The 21,918-nt window shown below is 42.4% G+C and overlaps 1 protein-coding gene across 1 annotated transcript in view; it reads right to left on the minus strand.

Annotated features, from left to right (window-relative positions):
* The window catches only part of GLG1 (golgi glycoprotein 1), a 3,171,999-nt gene that overhangs the window by 2,499,063 nt on the left and 651,018 nt on the right, over positions 1-21,918 (minus strand). The gene's annotated exons all lie outside the window — the stretch shown is intronic.

Here is a 21,918-nt window from a genome sequence, read left to right on the forward strand (position 1 = left end):
TTGCTGGTCGGACCTCGTATGTCGGTCCTTATCTTTGCGTCTTACTCAAAACTGGAGTCGGAGTATCCGACGACATAATGTAATTAAATTTTTTACCAAAATAGTGTTGGGTGAACTCCGGCCGATGCTTAATAGTGCGTTTGTTGAATCTAGCACAAAAATGGCAGGCCGAGACGTCGTGGTCTGGGCCTAAGCAAGGAATACAGAAAGAATGGAAATCCTTATGCGGTATTTGCTTCCCACATGAAATGTAATTATTAACTTTGCCTGACATTGGTCTGAGGCAAGTAAAGTTCCCCCAACGGGGTACTTAGCTTTCAAGAAGACTTCGGCTGAAATATTTTCGTAAATCTCAGGAGCTGGCCAACCGGCACTTGCGAACTGCTTCTGCTTCGGGCACCGCGCGGCAAGAAAGACTGAAGATGGCGTCTGCTGGTTCTTTTATACCCCTGCCACACTGACGTCAGGGAGGAAGCGACGACAACCGACGCCGGACCTAGACTTTGGAATTCGGCTGACCGAGGACCTGCCTGACGGCAGGATAACCCATCTGTTATGACTGCAGCTGTATGCACGATGAACATCCTTCTTAGCACCAGAATAGGAAATAAACAGCTGTTTAGCTTTCCTCAAGGGCTTAGTTCTGCCAAGGTAGCGCCCAAGCTGCCTCTGTACATCCAAGGCATACAGAATCTTCTCTTTCATGTTTTTAAGTTCTGGAAAGAAAATTGGGAGATTTACAGCTTGATTCAAGGTAATTTCACACAACTTTTGGCATTAGATGAGGACTGATGCATAAAACTCTGTAGTTGTGGAAAAAAAGATTGGCTCACCATGAAAGCTGCCAGCTCAGAGACTCATTTGAAGATGTTAGAGCAATAAGCAAATCAATTTTCCAAGTGACGAAATTTAAAACCAACTAAAAAGCAGGCTCAAAAGGAGATCAAATCAATTTTTCAAGAACAAAGTTAAGATTCCAAGGACTAGGGATTTCATTTCGAGGAGTACTCGGGTGCAACACTCCTTTAATAAACTGTTTGATCACACAAAAGTCTCAAAAGAGGGGATGCGTGGGCAGAGGTCCGCAAGATGTACCTTGATAGATGTTAAGACAATACATTGTGGAGTAGCTCACACAAATATTTCAAAACCAAATTTTAAGACAACATACCCGTTTCTCTTAGGTTATTGGTTAGGCACCACCTTAAAAAATAAGTAAATAAAAAATAAACTTCTCCACTTTGTAAACCTAAGACTTTCTAGTTGCAGGTTTTTTGCCTTCAGTACCTGCCGCATATCCTCATGGAACATGTGCCTTAAAGTTATCAAAACGGAATAATCCAGACTGTCAGTTTCAATTGCTTTAAGTTGGGGTGCACCAGTCAACCCTGGCACTATGTAAACAGATCCAGAGTGTGAGGGAGCTTGTGGTAATTGCCCTTAACCAATTTCATTAAAAGGGAGACCAACTTTGCTGGGGCCAAAAGGGAGTCACCACAATTCTCAGGTAATTCTTTCTGAATCTTCAGAAGCACCATGGGTGTCAGTAGAAAAGGTGGAAATGCATAAAGAAACATTCCCATCCAAGGTAATGAGAATGTGTGTGCCCTTCAAGTGTTGCTGTAAGGATGTCTTGAACAAATTTTTTCCAAACAGTTTTGAAAGGAGGCAAACAGATCTATTTGAGATGTTCTCCATACCTGGGCCAAATCTGGATGACCTCTATCCACAGGTTTCAATTCTGAGGGTCTTTTCCAGGATCTCCTTAGCCTTCTACCACTATGTTTTGCACTGGCAGAACTGCCTGAGGCCTGAAGCATCAGGGACTTTTGTAAGGCTAGCTCTCAGTTTGTCATGCCAATTGACAAAGAGGGTATAACCTTGTATCTTCTTGCTTGCTCAGATGTCACAACTGTGCTGTGGTCTGTGACCACTAAATTCTGACTAGTAGACCCTAAGTGGTGAAAAACTTTTAAGGCCTGAATGACTACCAACATTTCTTTGACATTTACATGTTTTGCAGTGCCCTAAGCATCCCCATTTGCCTTGTATTCCAACTCTACAGTGACTGCTCTATATGCAAAATCTTATGAATCCTTCTGGACTGGCTGAACTAGGATCTAGAAGAAGGCCTGGACTGAGTCATTTGATCCCTCCCCCACTCTCGCTTCACAATTTCTAAAATTGGTACCTGGAACTCTAAAGGGATGCAAGTGCTGGAACCAATTTTTTTTTTTTTTTTTTTTTTTTTTTTTTTTTTTTTTAAGTGCCATTGAATCTCATATGTAATCTGGCCAGTTGTATCACAAGGATCATTGAGGCCTACAATTTTGAGAAAAGTACAGTTTTGTACCTACCATAAATGTAGATGTTCGAAGATCCACATTGCTGCAGTCCTAACACTTGGGTAGTCCGCTGTCCCAGTCGGCCCGAATACCAAAGTATAAGGCTGACGTCGGTCAAGGCGCATTTGTCTGACATCAGGACGTCAGGGTACAAATGCGCATAACCGACGTCATATCCTCAGTCTTTTCTTGCCCCAGATGTCAGAAGACCCTAAAAAGATAAGGCCAAAACCAAAAAACACCAAACACTCCTGTACCTAATATGTGTACAATATATACAAATTTACAAAATAGAACCCCACCCACACAACCACCCCTAAACACAGAGGGAAGGAGGGGTATTGACTGCAGCAATGTGGATCTTCGAACATCTACATTTATGGTAGGTACAAAACTGTACTATGTTCTTCATCTCACATTGCTGCAGTCCTAACACTTGGGTAGAATCCCAAAGCAGAGGTAAGGGAGGATGGCTAAACTATAATGAAGCAGGAGCTGCCAAAATGCCCTGCAACACAGCAGTGGCAAAACCAGCCCTGGATTTAGAATAGAGAGGAAGGTGGTAATGCTTGGAGAAAGTATGCACTGAACTCCAAGTAGCTGCCTCCAAAATATCCTTAGTTGCCACCCCCCTTAGAAATGCTGTTGAAGTGGCAGTAGCCCTCGTGGAATGAGGCCTAATCCCAGCTGGAATCTCCTTGCCATGATGGGAATAACAGAATGCAATGCAAAACCCAATCCACTTAGATATAGTTTGTTTTGACACAGGCTTGCCCTGGGAACTCAAAGCAAAAGAAACAAACAACTGCTGAGACTGCCTAAAATCCTTAGTCCTGCTTAAATAACGCAACTGCCTGTGTACATCTAAAGTGTGCAAAATCTTTTCCCCCTTATTTTGGGGATTTGCATAAAAAGTAGGCAAATGAATAGTTTGGTTTAAAGCCACACTAGAAACCACCTTAGGCATAAATGAAGGATTAGTACGTAATGATACCCTATCCTTATGAAAAATCAAAAAAGGCTCAACCGCCATAAGGGCCTGCAATTCAGAAACCCTTCTTGCAGAAGTAATGGCCAACAAAAAAGCAGTCTTCCATGACAAGTATTTCAATTCAGCAGTAGCCGCAGGCTCAAAAGGTTGTAGAGTAAGTTTCTCCAACACAAAATTGAGGTCCCAAGCAGGAGTAGGAGCTCTACGTGGGGGTCTTATATTCTTTGCCCCTCTAAGAAATTGCTTGAACAAAGGATGAGAAAACAATGGTGGGTCACAATCATAGTGAGCTGAAATTGCTGCAGCATGAATCTTAATGGAAGAGAAAGACAAACCTTTGTCCAATAACTCAGTAAGATATTGAAGAGCCACACTCAAATTAGGCTCAGAAACATCCAAATCCTTTGCTGCACTCCAAAATAAAAATCTTTTCCATTTTTCTGCATACACTTTACGTGTACTAGGCCTTCTGGCTTCCATAATCACATTCAAAACTTGTTGAGGAAGTTGAGACCTGCTGTGGTTCAAAACAGAATATGCCAGGCTGTTAGATGAAGAGAGTGAAGCTTGACATTGAGGAGATGACCGTCCCTCTGAGACAAAAGGTGTGGAATTAAAGGTAAAGGCCATGGAGGCTTCCTTACCAGATTCCTCAGTAATGGGTACCAGTGTTGCCGAGGCCAATCTGGAGCTATCAAAATCATCCTTGGCTTGTCTTGTCTGACCTTTAGGAGTACCTTTGGGAGGAGAGGCAGAGGTGGAAAGGCATACACATGAAGATTTTCCCAACTGAACAAAAGAGCATCCACTTTCCAAGCTGTGTGATGAAACCTTTTCGTGCAAAACTTTGGCAGCTGGTGGTTTAGTGGAGAAGCGAACAGATCTATGTCTGGAGTTCCCCAGGACACTGTCAATTGTCGAAATACATGAAGATCCAGTTTCCACTCGTGGGGATCCATGATTTGCCTGCTTAACACATCTGCTAAGGAGTTCTGTGCTCCTGGCAGAAACCTTGCCTGTAGATTTAGCTGCAAGCTGAGCGCAGTCTCCCACAAAATCATTGCCTGCATAGAGGATAAGAATGTGTTCCCCCTTGCTTGTTGATGTACCACATGACAGTAGTGTTGTCTGTTAGAATCAACACCTGCCCTGGAAGAAGTAACTCCTTGAAAGCCATTAATGCAAACTGGACTGCTAACATCTCCTTCATGTTGATATGTAGATGCTGTAGTCTGGCAGGCCACTTGTCTTGTATCCACTTTCCATTCAGATGAGCTCCCCAAGCTATGTCTGAGGCATCTGTCGTTAGAATCTGACTCGCCTCTGGCCGGGTCACAGAGAGTCCCTTGTTTAGGTGACATTCCTGAGCCCACCACAAAATTCCTTTTGAATGCAAGGTATTATTGGAATGACAGTGTCCAAATCCTGGCAGTGCTGTGTCCATACATTTTTTAGATACCATTGCAGCTTCCTCATATGCAGTTTGGCATTGGGAAGCACCAGAATACAAGATGCCATGAACCCTAATGCTTGAAGGACTGTCCTTGCAGTCAGCACGGACTGATGAGATAGTTGATGGAAGTAAAGGGATAGACTCTTGTTTGTCCGGGGTTAAAAAGGCCATCTGGGCTGCTGTATTCAGTCTCACACCCAGAAAGCACATGTCTTGAGAGGGTACTAGACTGGACTTTATTTCGTTCACAGAATACCCCAGGCATCTTAGCACTGCTATCACATATTCCAGATGCTGAAGAAGCTCGTCCTTTTCTTGAGCCAGAATTAGACAGTCGTCCAAGTAAGGATAGATTTGTATTCCTTTTAGCCTGAAAAAAGCTACAACTGGAGCCAGAACTTTTATGAATACTCTGCGCAGTAGATAAGCCAAAGGGCAATGCAGAGAACTGATAATGTGAATTTCCAGCTCGGAAACGCAGATACTTCCTGCAACTGAGTCTGATAGGGACATGAAGGTAAGCCTCCTTGAGATCTAAAGTTACCATCCAGTGATCTTTGCCCAGCAGAGGTAAAAGCTGTTGTAACGTCAACATTTTGAACTTGGGAATGTCCAAATAAGTGTTGAGGATAGACAAATCCAAAATTGGTCTCCACGTGTTCCCTTTTTTGGTACTAGGAACAGGCGAGAATAAAATCCTAGGCCCCTTTCTGGCACAGGAACTGGCTGAATGGCCCCTATCTGGAGCAACAGAGAAATTTGCTTGTGAGCCTCTTTTCTTTGTATAGGAGGAATGTCTGGCATGCCTTTGAATGGAGGCAAGGTATGGAAATAAAACCTGTAACCGTGAATCGATATCCAATACCCATCTGTCTTGGGTAATAACACTCCAATTTTCTTTGAAAAGTGCCAGCCTTCCTCCCAAAGGTGCTGCCAGACGAGAAGGCTCTGGCAGTTGAAAAGGCAAGTCATTGGGTCTGCTTACGAAAGGACTGACCCCTGCCCTCACCAGAAGACTGGGCAGGCGAACTGCCTGTTCTAGGCCTAAAAGAACCTTGAGCTCTGCCCCTACCATGTCTAGATCTACCCCTAGACTGAGAATCATAAGAAGGATAAGTCCACCCCTTAGTAGGCCAATTTCTACTAAACTTTGGAGGCTGAACCTGCAAAAAATCTTTAACAGTCTGCATAGACTTAGCCTTGTCCTCCATTTTCTTTAAAACTGTTTCCACAGGCGCACCAAACACATCAGACTGTAAAGGAGCATCTAAAATCCTTGTCTTTACATGTTCAGCTAAATTCTGATCCCTCAGCCAGGTGTGCCTGCGAAGAACAGAACCAGTGGCTGCCACCCTCGAAGAGGCCTGTACAGCATCAAAACCACATTGCAAGGAATGCTTACCCACCTGTTCAGAAACATGAACCAAATCCTGCAACTCTTTACACTCAATACCTTCCGCCAGAGCATCTACCTTAGACTTCAATTGTGAAAGGAGATAATTTTGGTATTTCAACATGTGAAACTGGCAATTCAAAGCCCTCATGGCTAAAGTGGAAGAAGTATACACTTTTTCCCCATCTATCCAAAGCCCTTGCCTCTATCAGAAGGAACAGGATTTTTAACAACAGAAGCCTTAACCCCTTTAGGGCCCTGAGAAACAGTTTCTGGGTCTGCCCTAGGACTCTTAAAAGATACTTATGAGCTTCAGGCACTCTATAATACCTGTCCGGTTTAACTGGGGCAGGAGGCAAAGAATCAGGGTTCAGGAAGCCTCTGCAAAAACATCCTCTACCACATCCAGAACAGGAGGTATAGCTAAAGGCCTATGCTGGGGTAGAAACAAAATTCCCTAAGCCTTTTCCTAGAATCAGAGAAATCTTGACCTTCCCATTTAAAATGCTCCTCATGGAATGAAGAGTCTCTGAAAAGAAAAATCCTCAGGAGGAGAAGCAAGGTGTAGAGTCATCCACATCAGAATCAGAATAAGGAGGATACTCCTGCAAGTCTTCAGCCAAGACTCAGAAGCCTCCGAACACTGCTCAAAACTCTCAAGCTCAGGTTCCACCCTAGGCCTCTTATCAGGGGGTAAAGAACCTCTAATCATAGTAATCAAATCTTCTGCCATTTTAAGCATATGTTTCTTAGGCAGAGACCCTGAAGAACTAGGAGAGACCCCACTGAAGTTAACCCTGGCCGCCTCTAGAAGGAGCCTTGGAAACAGAAGGGAGGGCCTAACCACCTTAGGAAGGGAGGGAGAACAGCTACCTGAGAAGCCCCTTCAGCCTGGCCTACCTCCTGAGAGGACACATCTTGTAACAGTAAAGTCTCTCCCTGAGAATCCAAAGGAACTTCTGGTAGAACCACAGGCTCCACCGAGCCTCTAAAGAACCGACGTCCGGGACAGACGGTTCTTCTACCCTAGGCTTCGCTGCTTTGTCTTTGCGCTTTTAGACGAAGCGGCGCCGGAGCATCCGACGGCATGTTGTAATTACGCTTCCCAAAACTAACCTGGCACAATCTAATCTTCTCTTAATAGTGCTTGTTAAATCTAGCACAAGAGCGACAGCCAACAACGCCGTGCTCAGGCCCTAAGCAAGGTATACACAATGTATGGTAATCTCTATGAGGTATCTGTTTCACAAGAAATACAGTTATTCACTTTTTCTGACATCCGGTTAAATACTGAGGCAAGAAAAACAAAATATTCCCAACGGGTACTTAGCCAACTTTGATTCGGTCTGAAACTCCGATTTCAGAAAATTTCAGAACGCCAACCTGCACTCGCAATACTGCTTCTGCATCGGACCATGCGGCAAAAAAGACTGAGGATATGACGTCGGTCATGCGCATTTGTACCCTGACGTCCTGATGTCAGACAAATGCGCCTTGACCGACGTCAGCCTTATACTTTGGTATTCGGGCCGACTGGGACAGCGGACTACCCAAGTGTTAGGACTGCAGCAATGTGAGATGAAGAACATCTGCCTTGTGGATACAGTTTCTTTAAGAGGGACATCCTTGAAAACATTCTGAAAAGTTAGGATTAGTCTTCTGGTACAAAGGATTTTTTTCCACGTCTATCCTTTAGTCCAAGAAGGCAATCCATTGAGAGGGTATAAGACAGGACTTTTGTAGGTTCAAGTTTAAGCCGAGGTGACCTACAATGGTCTAGATCTAGTCTAATTATTCTAAACACCTGGAAACAGACTGCACAAAACAGCAAGTTTTCTAAAAAGTAAAATGTGGCTGCCCTGGTTTCTGCAGTAAACAGCCTCTGGAGCAAGGCACTTCATGAATACTCAAGATACAACAGATAGCCCAAAGGGTAATGCAGAAAGCTGATAATACGAGCCAGACACAGTGAATCTCAGACATTTCCTGAAGTTGGGAGCAATTGGAATGCAATGAAAAGCATCTTTCAGACCTGAAGTCACCATGAAGCAGTGGTCTGGAAGGAGTAGGACAGTCTTACAGGGTGAGCATGTTGAATTTGGGTACTTTAAGAAAGGTACTTGGGTAGGACAAATCTAACACTGACCTCCATGACAGCTCCATTTTGGGTACCAAAATGATTCTGGAGTAAAATAATGTCCCTTTTTGTGGTACAGGAACTGGTTCCCCCCCTGCTTGCAGTATGTGAAGGCGTACCGGAAAGAACAGATGTATTTGGGCTGGCAGGTGCTGGGGTATTTCTCCTGGAGAGAGGAGTATTTTCTGTCCACTGCCAAAAGTATTCATCCAATTTTTCTCAGCACTTAAGACTATTGTGGCCAGGCTGCTGGGCTGACAAAGCCTGGGAGAACAGAAAGGAGGGAAGGGACAGGATGAAAGTATGGGATGTCCAATTCTCAGCTTAGTCATTCTCTAACAGAACACTGATCCTTTTAGAGAAATGAACCCCTTTCTATTTACTTTGGAAACATTATCCTCTTGCCACCATGATGTTAGATTGGGGACTTTTGTTCTGTCCTCTGAAGCTGGACACCTTGTTAAGGGGAGAATCTGAATATGACTAATTATATATACTCCAGTCAATTGATCTCTATCACCCCATTATTTGAGAATCTAAGCAGCAGCAGGACCAAACAATTCAGAGCTTAAAGGAGCACTCAGAATCTTTAAATTCTCAGAAAAATTCTGGTTATGTAACCAAACATACCCTCTCAATACAGCAGAAATGGCTGTATTTCTAGAAATTTTGTCCACACCAAGACACTTTTCAATGCATGTTTCAAAACCAGAGTCACATTACAAACTATCTCATTCACATAACACTTTGTTTCACAGTCAAAGATGCAAAATCACCTAAATTGTAAGCACATTGCAAAATAAACCTCCACATAAAGCCTAGGTAATTTAGGATTCAAAGAACTAAATTACTAGACTGAGACAATACCCCCCCAACAGTCTAACACCTTGACACTTTTACCCTTGTGGTGTAGGGTTAGAAGATGCGAAGGACCTCCTTTTAGAGTTGGGTGCTGGAGAAACTGCAACTGGGTCACCTGACAAAGGAGCAAAAAGAGAAGCAATACTGGAGCACACCTTGTATTTCCTCACATCGCCTTTTATAGACATCTGCTAGGGCAGGTGACCAGAGGACGAACAGATAAAACATTTGGAATCTCATCCTCAAAATCCTTCTCTCCCAAAAAACTTCTTCATATTCCAAAGAATCAGACTGGACAACTCTGTGTTCATATTGTCTGCTATACTCTCCATCAAAATCTGCAGCCATAGACTGACCTCTTAAAGTAGCCCCATATTCACTCTGTATAGAAGTGCACACACAGATTAGCTAAGGAAACCTCAACAGCCTTACACAGGGTAATAACCTGTCTGCAGCCTGCTTAAGTTTGTTTCTTTTCACTGCGAACTACACTTGTGGGCAAAATAACTGGGGACACAGTATTACATTTAAGAGTCTCTTACTCCAGACCTCACCAGCACCTGAAGAGTTTGGTTCTTCTAAACCAGATACTGGAACAGCCCTGGAGGGTGTGTCTGACCCCCATACTCTACAGACTGCATGCTCACACCACAGGGTAATGTGGAAAAAATTAAGTGGTCGGAAGGCCTGCTTAAGGAAATAACAGATTCACACTGTAGGCTGAAGAACACTTTTGTGGAGTTTTTTTTTCTTTCTAGGTGCAACTGTATTTGATGGAAGGACAGCCTTAAAAGAAGCTCAATAAAAGCAGGGGTAAAAACACCAGCCAGAATAATATACTGACACTATTAAGAGCTAAGGGCAGCAAGAACAGAAAATGCAAACTATGTTCCCAACACAGGAAATACAACCATACAGCATACAATATAGCAGAAACAGTTTAAAATGTGCCAGGCCCTGTTCTACAGCCTGGACAGTGTACTAAATAGTAGCAAGCAGTCACACTACCAAGTAAAATTCACCTGTCCAAATAGTGCAAAAAAATCAAACCTATGCCCTTAAATTTAAATTAGTATAAATAAGCATTTACTTAAGAGTCCCTTTTCAGAAATGAAAAATATATCTCCACAGAAAAGGCAAATGAAAGTAATTTACAATAAGATCCCTATTTAACAATAACTGTTACAGCAGTGTTAACTAGTTACTAAACCATTTAAATAAAGAAAAATGTGAAAAAGAAATTTTCCTGACAGAACTTTAAAATTAACCAGATAAACAGGCACTATTAAACTGTAGCTCTAAGTGCACAAGACAGACCCTAGTATTCTAATCGCAACACAGGACTTCAGAAAAACTTCTTATCTATTTAAAAGCAGTATGAAGCATACAAACATGGTAGTATGTTACAATTCCAACAGATATTAACAGCAGTAGTAAATATTTTATATATATATATATATATATATATATATATATATATATATATATATTCAGGTTACGGCAGAGAAACCTGACTTAGCTTGGAAAAGATGTGGACAAACGACTAAATAACTTTCTAGATACCTTTTATCAGCATTCCTTTTTAGGAGGTTACTGTGGTCGCTCTGACCCTGGTGGAATGAAATCTTAACTTTTCTTGGAGGGGTAGCAGGAGTTAAAAGGACTACTTTAGTACAACCTCTGTCAACTTTTAGAATGAAAGGGGAGTTGATGCACAAGGTAACCTTATGTAAAAGGCCAGAAAGGGTTCCTTACAAGAGTGCCTGTTAAACAAGGGCTGATCTAGCTGGTTCAAAAGGATGGTAGTGTCAGTCTCGAAAATTAAAATTCGGATCACTGGGCAGAACTGACCTGTTCAGAGGGCCAAGATACAAGACCTCCTCTGGGGAAGTGTCTACTGCTCCCTTGGAAATGAGTGGCAAGTCCAAAGGTAAACACTGTTGTAGACAGGTAGACCATTCCTGATTTACAGGCTAAACATGCATAAAAAAATCTGTTCAGTATTGCAGGACTACTGGTATCCTTGTTTCAGTAGTTATTACACATTTCCTTTAGCACCATAAGAAAAATATCTTTACTGTTCTGACAGGTATGGTTTCCTGGCCTCCCTCATTACTGTTTACATATCTTCTCATTACTGTTTACATATCTTCCTGCAAAAGGTATCCAAAACAGTAACAAGGTTAAACTTTACAGTCTACCATACTGTAGGTCAGGAGCTCAATATGTACCAATTGAAAGTCTAAAACGGCTTCAGGTATACTCAGGTGCCCAAGTAAATAATGCAGTAAAATAAAAATAAAAGCACCCAAGTTACACACTATGGGCACTTCGTGTGCAAACAGCTACGCCAACCTATCTTTGGTATGTTGGGAAGAATATATTTTGTCTACTTTGAACCCTTTCTATGATCACATTCTTTGGTATGTACGATTTGTGGATGATGTTTTTGTCTTGGGTAAAGGGCATGGCCTAAAAATTAGCAGCTTTATTGATTATCTGCATAGTACCACAGATTTCTTGAAATTTACTTTTAATTTCTCTGATACATGCAATGATTTTTTGGGACGTTAGTGTTTCTAAAACTGACTTAAAGAAGCTAAAGACAAATATCTACTATAAACCCACAAGAACTAATGCTTGTCTCCACAAATCAAGTATGCATCCTAGACACATACCTAGGAACATCCTTAAAGGACAGGTATATAGAACTCTACGCTTGCACAACAGTGATGAAGATGCTGTAGTTGCTTTAGATAAATTAAACAGAATGTTTGACAAGAGATTATTCCAGTTTGGAAATTACTAATGTGATATCAGATGCATGGTAACTTAGGTCAACGAGGTGTAAACCCTATAGGAGTCCTTATGATATTGATATGAGAACTTTTGATGAAATAGACACCGACAGGAATAAGTTTAGGATAGTCTTCCGATTTGCAAGTGATATAAACAAATATACAGACATTATAAAGAAAAATTGGCATTTATTACAAGAAATACCAGGTCTTGTTTCTACCATTGGTGTTACTCCAAATTTTAGTTTTAAAAACAATGCATCACTGAAACATCTTTGTAATAAAGAACACCAGACCCCAAGAATTCATTTTTCTAGTAGACAAGGTACTTTTCCTTGCAGGAATTGTACAGCTTGTCAATACATTTATACTAAGAATAAATATAACCACCCTACTAGACAGTTTAAATTGTACACGAATAATTATTATGACTGTAAGAGTGCTGATGTTATTTATTTTTGCTTCTGCCAAGTATGTCATGCCTACTATATAGGGAAGACGAATAGGATTTTTAAAGATAGAATATTAGAGCACATAACGGACATACGGAATCAGAAGCAGTCAAATGCTTTAGCTAACCATGTTCTAAACACAGATTGTACTCATTCCTTTAAATTTTTAATTTTACAACAAATACATAGGACAAATAGGGGAGGAGATATAGAAAATTATACTGAAGAATTAGAACAAAGATGGATTATTAAGTTAAATGCAGATAGATACCCTGGTTTAAATGGTTGCACCTCATTAGTTCCTTGCCTTAAGGCAAGGCATCTTAAACATTAATAATGCATATAGTTTTATTGTTTTATTATAGTTTATGTGTAATCATTTTATATATGTATGCATGTACGTGTGTGTTGTGTATGTATATAGATATATATACACATATATTTAGGTGTGTATGTATTTTTTATATATACACTTGTGTGTATATTTTAAATTCATGTCTTTTATAATAGATGTAAATAATGTGTACATGGTCTATGTACGTGAAAAAGAGTTGGAGAGTGTTTTTAAGGACGGCCTCAGTCACGTATTTAGTTGAGGTATTGCCTTTTATTAGTATTTATTGGATGATACTGCTTTAAGGCTTTGATGTCATACTAATTGCCTAAGTATTTAATCAGGTATTACCTGTATTAACATTGTCTGATGAAGCAACGTTAAGTTGTGAAAGCGCTCACCTCTCTTCTTATTTTTGTAATAAAGTCATTGTGTATAGTTTCTAGTGTGCAACATGGGTGCTTTTATTTTTATTTTACTCAATATGTACCAAGTTTGCCTCCATCCGAGTCATGAGGTCCACCTGAGTGGGCACAATATAATGGTGCATTTGGATATGTAAACTTGACATAACAGTAAAAGTTTTAACAGATCACTGTTGCAGTAGCTTAAACTATATGCATCCTACTCCCCAAGATCAGACAGCTTTACAAAGTAGAAGAGTGCCTTCCACGCTCTCCAACTGTCAGGAGCTTGAGAGGAGCACCATATCAGGAATGATGAAAGTCAACAAGCCTCAAAGCATTTTTTTTTTTCTGCTTAGAAGGGAGGCAGCAGCCTTGAAAGAACAATGCTAGGAAACAAACCCAACAGTAAACTGTGTACAAAAGGGTGAAAACACACCCTGGCAACACAAAAATAGAACATGCAAAGTAAAAGGTCAAAGAGGGAGACTACTATGACAGTGGTCCATTAGAACATCTGTTACGATAAGTTTATTTATACCACTTCAACTTGTACATCACAGCTGCAGTAGCCTAACCCATATGGGTAGTTTACCATAGCTTATTAAACAAACTAGGTAGAGTGTTGTTCGCCCAGTCAGGATGTAACACACGGACATTTGCTGGTTCTGTTCAAGTAGCTTTATGTACAAACACAAGAACAAGACAACTAACTTAGATAAACTAATAAACAGACCGACTCGCTCATACATGTTCACTCGCTGGCTGCACTCTCAAAATGCGCTTGCTATTTACATGCACATGCTATCCTTGGAAATGCTTCTTAAAAAGTACAACACACACATTCTACATCCTCCTCCTGAGGAAGGAAAGTACAGTTTTGTACCTACCATAAATGTAGATGTCCGAGAGGAATGCATCTGCAGTCCTTACAAATGGGTTGTCCTGTCGTCAGGCAGCCTTTCGGTCGGCCGGATTCCAAAGTCTGGGTCCGGCTTCGGCTGGTGTCGCACTTCACCCGACGTCATTGCGGCAGTTATTCGGGTATAAAGGCATCAGCCGACGCCATTTTCCTCAGTGTTTCTTGCCCCAGATGCCAGGTGCCCTCTTGGTAGGCTAAATTTGGATAAATGCCAAAGTTTCCAAATAGTAGAGAGCAAACACACAAAATAAACATGTATGCACATATATACAAACAAATACACCATAATAGATCCCCCCCAAGCTAGCTGAAGATTGGTAAGTACCCTAGGAGTACCTCAGAGGGAAGGAGGGTGGGTAATCCTGACTGCAGATGCATTCCTCTCGGACATCTACATTTATGGTAGGTACAAAACTGTACTATGTCCTTCAAGGATGCATCTGCAGTCCTTACAAATGGGTAGAATACCATAGCTAAACTAGGGGAGGAGGAAATGAGAATAGATTATGGTGTAGTCAGGATCCCTTGCAAAACAGCAGTGGCAAAGCCAGCACGGGATCTAGAGTATAGAGGTAAGTTGTAATGTTTGGCAAATGTATGCACGGAGGTCCAAGTAGCAGCCTCTATAATGTCCTTGGTAGCCACTCCTCGTAAGAAAGCTGTGGTAGTGGCTGTGGCCCTTGTGGAGTGAGGCCTGATGTTCTCTGGAGTTTTCTTCCCATGGTAAGAGTAACAAAGTCTAATGCAATTTCCTAACCATTTGGAGATTGTCCGTTTAGAAATTGGTTTTCCTTCTTTTCCTGTTGCATAAGCTACCAGAAGCTGGTCAGTTTTTCTATTGTTTTTTGTCCTGTCCAGGTAGTAGTGTAATTGCCTGTGTACATCCAAGGTATGTAAGAGCTTTTCCCCCCTGTTCTGTGGATTGGGGAAGAATGTAGGAAGGTGGATAGCCTGATTTAAAGAGACTCTGGATACCACCTTAGGCATAAATGTAGGATTTGTTCTCATGGACACTATCTTGATGGAAGATCAGGAAGGGTTGTACTGCCATTAATGCTTGTAGTTCAGAGACCCTTCTTGCTGAAGTTATTGCCAGCAGGAAGGCAGTCTTCCAGGATAAGTATTGCAAATCTGCTGTAGCTGCTGGTTCGAAAGGAGGTAGAGTCAGTTTTTCTAGCACAAAGTTCAAGTCCCATGCTGGCAATGGAGGTTTCCTGGGAGGTTTTACATTTTTAATTCCCCTCAGAAACTGTCTGAACACAGGATGCGAGAAGACAGGAGGATCCAAGCTGTATTGTGCTGAAATAGCTGATGCATGTATCTTGATGGATGAATAGGACAGGCCTGTGTGGTAGAGCTCAGCCAAGTACTCCAGGATGTTGGCTATGTTCACCAGTGTCACATCTTGCCCTTTTGCAGCACTCCAGATGAGATATCTTTTCCATTTTGCTGCATAATTCTTTCCTGAAGGTCTACGAGCCTCCAGGATTATGTCCTTAACCCTTTGGGATAAATTTGGGTTAATTTCTGTCATGTAATGTTCCAGGCAGTTAGCTGCAGAGTTTTTAGGCTTGGATGCAGAATGTTGTAGTTGTTCTGTGTCAGCAGTAATGGGATCAGGGGTAGTTTCCATATTTGTTCCCGGGACATGCTCCTCAGCAGTGGGTACCAATGTTGTCTTGGCCAGTCTGGGGCTATCAGAATGATCCTCAGACATTCCTCTTTGATCTTGAGAAGCACCTTGTGCATCAAAGGAAGTGGTGGGAATGCGTATGCTGTCAGGCTTTTCCAACTGAAGGATAGGGAGTCCACCTTCCAAGCAAGTGGGTGGTAAGTCCTTGTGCAGAATTTCTTCAACTGGTGATTGTATGGGGATGCAAACAAGTCTATTTGTGGTAATCCCCATTTTCTTGTGATGGCTTTGAAGATGTCCGGATGCAGCATCCATTCGTGGGCATCTGTTGTAGTTCTGCTTAATATGTCTGCTAGAATGTTTTCCTTCCCTGGTACATAAATTGCCTGTAACTGAAGGTTGTAACTCAGAGCCACATCCCATAGGTCTAGTGCCAGCCGGCATAGGGAGTATGAGTGTGTGCCTCCCTGTTTGTTGATGTACCACATAACTGTGGTGTTGTCTGTCCTTATCAACAGCTGGCCTTCGTGGAGAAGAGGTCTGAATGCCTGGATTGCCAATTTTACTGCCATCATTTCTTTTAGATTTATGTGCAGATGCAGTTGGTCTTGAGTCCATAGGCCTTGAATGCACTTGTCCATCATGTGTGCCCCCCAACCGAGGTCTGAGGCATCTGTCGTGATAGTTTGTCTTGGATGACTTTTGCTGAAGGGCAGTCCTGTGTTTGATTGACAGGCCTGAGCCCACCATAAGAACTCTTGCTTCAGGCATGGAATCATTGGAATTTTGGTTTGCAGGCTGTGCTTGTGCTGAGACCACAAATTCTTTAGGTACCACTGTAGCTTTCTCATATGAAGCCTGGCATGAGGGACCAGAATTATGCAGGATGCCATGAAGCCTAGAGCTTGTAGCACTTTTCTTGCAGTTAGATGGCTCTGCTTTGTTAATGCCAAGAAATAGAGAGGAAGTTGTTCTTTCTTTTCTGCAGTTAGAAATGCCATTTGTTTTGATGTGTCCAGTTTTGCACCCAGAAAGGTTATTATTTGGGATGGAATCAGCCTTGACTTTTTTGTATTGACTGTGTATCCCAGGGCTTGTAGCAGGTAGATGACTCTTTGTAAGTCTTCTGTTAATTTGTTTTTGTTGTCCGCTTGTATCAGGAAGTCGTCCAGGTAGGGATAGATTTGAATTCCCTGAAGTCTGCAATGAGCGATTACTGATGCCAGGCATTTCGTGAACACTCTGGGCGCAGTAGATAAGCCAAAGGGCAATGCTGAGAATTGATAATGCTCTGATCCTGCAAGAAATCTGAGGTATCTTCTGCAAATTGGTCTTATGGGGACGTGCAGGTATGCCTCCTTGAGATCTAGAGTTACCAGCCAAGACTCCTTGCCCAGCATGGGAAGAAGCTGCTGTAGAGTCAGCATTTTGAATTTTGGAACAATGAGGAATGTGTTTAAAGCGGACAGATCTAGAATAGGCCTCCATTTGTTTTCTTTTCTTGGTACCAGGAAGAGCCTGGAGTAAAATCCCTTCCCTTGCTCCATAGATGGTACCTTTTCCACAGCTCTTATTCTTAATAATTGAGATTTGTTTTAGAGCTTCTGCCCTTTGGGTAGGTGGCAGGTTTGGCATTCCTCTCTTTCCTGGTAGAGTATGGAAATGGAACCTGTAACCTTGGTCTATAGTTTGCAAAATCCATTTTTCTCTTGTAATGCAGTGCCAGTTTCTTGAAAATAAGGTTAGCTTTCCGCCTAAGGGTGCTTCTAGTTGTTCCCTGGTAGGCGGTGCCACCGCCAAGTCACTGTGATTGAGGAGTTGTAGTGGTGGTGGCTGTATCCGTGCCTCGTTGGTTGTTACCCTGCCACTGGCGACCCCTGTAGGCACCTCTGGATTGGTTTCTGCCTCTAGAGCGCCTATTCCTGCCTCTTTGTGCCTTAGAGGACTCCGGAAAGGACCAATTCTTGGAGGGCCAATTCCTGCTAAACCTTGGAGGTTGAACTTGTAAGAAATCTTTTACTGTTTGCACAGATTTTGCTTTCTCTTCCATCTTTTTCAGAACCTGCTGTGCGGGGCACCAAATAAATTGACCTTGTCCATAGGTGCATCCAAAAGCTTAGATTTGACATGGTCTGGTAATGCTTGTTCTTTCAACCATGCATGCCTCCTGATAACTGTGCCAGTCATGGCTGATCTAAAGGAAGCCTCCAGTGCATCATAGCCACATTTTAAAGAATGGTTACTAACCTGCTGTATGTTATGTAACATTTCTTGAACATACTTTTTATCTAAAGATTCTTCAGAGGACAGCTTTTTAGTCAACTGGTCAAGCATAAACTCGTGATATTGAATCATATGAAATTGGCAGTTCAAAGCTCTAGCTGACAAAGTAGCAGAGGTGTAAACTTTTTTACCCCATCTCTCTAAGGACCTGGATTCCCTTTCAGAGGGGAGGGGGTTTTTAGAAGAAGTAGCTGCTACAGCTTTAGGGCCCTGGGAGATAGTCTCTGGATCTGCAAAAGGGGCCTTATATAAGTGGTGATGAGTGTCCGGGACCCTGTAGTACCTATCTGGTTTAGCAGGAGCCAGAGGTAAAGTATCAGGAGTAGTGCAAGCATCATTAAATGCATCATCAACAACAGATAGAACTGGAGGAATAGCTAAAGGCCTATGCTGTGGTAAGTGTAGAAAGGTCCTAAGCCTTTTTCTTGAGTCTGAGAAATCTTGGCCCTGCCACTGAAATTGTTCCGTCATAGCATGCAAGGTTTCCCCAAAGGAAAATTCCTCAGGAGGAGAGGCTGAAGGGATGGACTCCTCAGCATCGGAGTCTTCGTAAGGAGACTAAGAAGCCTCAGGAGGATCTGAATGTTCTGAATAATCAGAAGAATCATCTGTGGCTACTGGCTCAGGGGGCTCTGCTCTAGGCCTCTTTTCTGGAGGAGGGAGAGAGGCCCTGTCTGGATGAGGCTGAGATCCACGGATTAAAGTGATGAGATCCTGTGCCAAAGAAAGCATATGGGAGCTGGTGCTGGGCCTGTGAGAGGGGGGCTTGGCAGGCACAGGTTTGGAAGTTTTGGCTGCTTTAGCCCTGGCAAAGGCCTTAATAGACATAGCTGGAGGAGGCCTAGCAGCTCCATGTGCAGGAGTAGAAATATCTAGTGGAATGGTGTCTGATAAATCCTGTGAAATCGCAACAGAAGGCTGGATTTCAGAAGCAGTTTCTACCAGAATAGAAGAGGCCTCGGTAGAAGGCAAGTTATCGGCTGAATAAAGAACCGCTTGCTCGGTTTCGGCCGAAACCGAGCCACTCGTGGATTGCTTAACCGCGGTTTCAGCCAAAACCGCGGACCGCGAGTGTCGGTCCTTTTCTTTGCGTTTTTTAGTTATTTGCGTAGTCGGAGGATCCGACGGCATAATGTAGGCAAAATCAGAGCCAAAAATCTGTTCAGCAAAGTCCGAGCGACGTCTAAGCGTCCGCCGGTTAAAAGAAGCACAGGCTAGACAAGCTGCTACGTCGTGGTCTGGGCCTAAACAATGTATGCAATAGGAGTGGAAATCTTTATGAGGTATTTGTTTCCCACAAGATAACCAGTTATTAACTTTCTCTGACATCGGCTGAGGCAAGAAAGAGTCCCCAACGGGGTACTTAGCTTTATAGAAGTCTTCGAAGTAGTATTCGGTAGTAGTAATCTCTGGATCTGACCGACCGGCACTTGCGAACAGCTTCTGCTTCGGGCGCCACGCGGCAAGAAAGACTGGGGAAAAGGCGTCGGCTGATGCCTTTATACCCGAATAACTGCCGCAATGACGTCGGGTGAAGTGCGACACCAGCCGAAGCCGGACCCAGACTTTGGAATCCGGCCGACCGAAGGGCTGCCTGACGACAAGACAACCCATTTGTAAGGACTGCAGATGCATCCTTGAAGGACATTTGTACTTCACTGACTACATTGATTGACAGTGTGACATATAATTTAGAGTTAGGTCTAGCAACTGAGACGGTCTCTGCTGAATGTTCAACCTTAAGAACATCAGAATCATCATCAGTAGTAGTAATGGAAGTTAAGGCACATTCTGGAACAGGAACATTGGATTGCTCTGAAATCTAGAGTCTGTATCACAGGAAGAATGCTGCAACATTGGTTCTAATGCAGGAAGACGTCTGCGATTTCTCCTGTAATCCACACCCTCAGATTCCACAAAAAAAGATCTTGGCTTGGTACATAAACCTGTAACTTGACCAATCTGGTCAAAACCTTTCGCCGTTTATATCCTCACTGTCTCTCCTTTTTTCAATGGATGAAGAAATCTCCTCATTTTATTATCACAACTTCTGAAAATAACATTTTCTGATTAGTTTGGCTTTGACTGCTGTTTTTAGCTTTAGTCCTCAACAAACTGGAAATTACAGGCAAGGTTGTTCTGGTTTGCCTAGATAAAACTCTGAGCAGGTCAGCCAAGTATATTGTCACGGGGTATGTTGCATAGATTGCATAAATTCAAAAAGGCGTCTGTATTGTCACACTGACTTCTCCAGTAATTGCTTTGCACTATGTACTGCACGTTAAACTAGACCATTTGACTGTGGGTATTCACGACTACTAGTAACATGTAATAAGTCCATTCTCTTGCAAATTTCTGAAACAAATGAATGGAACTGTTTAACATTGTCAGAGATAAGCTTATGTGGAGTACCATGGACTGAGAAATGACGTTTCAGCTTGGTAATAACAGAAGTGGACGTTAGGTTAGGCAAAAAATTAATCTCAAACCAGTTCGAATAAGAGTCTACCAGCACTAAGTAATGCTGACTGTTCCATTCGAATGTCAGTGGTTACTGTTGACCAAGGTAGTTCAGGAACCTGCCTTAGGTCAAGTGGCTCTTTCTGCAGATGCAGTTTAATACTATTGCATACTGAACAAGATGAAAGCATTTTGTCAATGTATTTCGCTAGAGAAGGCCAAATTACTAGTCCTCTCACCCTTCTTTGGGTAGATTCGGAACCTGGGTGGCCATGATGCAAAATCCGACTATATTCATGTTATAAGGAAGCTGGTACAACAACTTTAGGACCTTTGAAAATAATGTAATCTTCCATCAACATATCTCTATAAGGAAAATAAGGCTGTACTTCAGGCAGTACACACTGGATTGCTTTGATGGCCATCCTACCTGGATGCAGTGGTTGAGCTTTTGAAAACAGGATCAGTCTTTGTATGATATCTCCGCTCAAGTCTCGTGGTCGAAAAATTATGCACATCCATGAAATAGTCAATTCTCTAATCAAACTGTTCCAAGCTGGCCGACCGGCACTTGTGAACTGCTTCTGCTTCAGGCACCGCGCAGCAAGAAAGACTGAAGAAAATGGCGTTGGCTGGTTCCTTTATACCCCTGTCGCACTGACGTCAGGGAAGAAGCGACTACAACCGACGCCGGACCTAGACTTTGGAATTCGGCCGACCGAAGACCCGCCTGACGGCAGGAGAACCCATCTGTTATGACTGCAGCTGTATGCACAATGAACATCAGTAACTAGAGGTTGATGATCAGTTTCAATCTGGACATCTCGACCATAAAAATAATCATGAAACTTTAAACATGCAAACAATTGCCAAAAGTTCTTTATCTGAGCAAATTGCATTTCGGTTTGGTTAAGAGTTCTAGGTGCATAGGCTACTGGTCTGCCCTCTTGAATAATTGCGCCAAGACCAAACTTTGAAGCATCATAGGAAAGAGTAACTGGTCTACTGACATCACAGAATATCAGTGTAGGTGAAGTGGCAATTTTCTGCTGAAGATAATCAAAAGTTATCTGGTGCTGTTCTAGCCAAGACTGTACAACAATTTTGCGCATTAGCTCTCTTAAAGGTGCTGTGAATTCACTGAAATTTGGTAGGAACTTGCCCAAATAGTTAACCATACCAAAAAAATGCTGTAAAGCTTAAACATTATCTGGTGCTGGCATCTCAAAAATAGCTGTTTGCTTAGACGGGTCTGGTCATAAACCTGTACTGATAAGTGACCTGCATACATGATTTCTGGTAGTCTGAATATGGACTTCAGAGGACTGGGCTTTAAATTCACTTCACATGCTCCATCTAAAACTTTCTTGAGGTTTCTGTCATGCTCTACTTCACCACTGCCTCAGACCAACAAATCTACTATTACGGTACAGGGATAACCTGAAATGATCT

Source organism: Protopterus annectens, chromosome 8.part1 (assembly GCF_019279795.1).
Source record: "Protopterus annectens isolate FY-2018-M chromosome 8.part1, PAN1.0, whole genome shotgun sequence".
Classification (NCBI taxonomy): Eukaryota; Metazoa; Chordata; order Ceratodontiformes; family Protopteridae; genus Protopterus; species Protopterus annectens.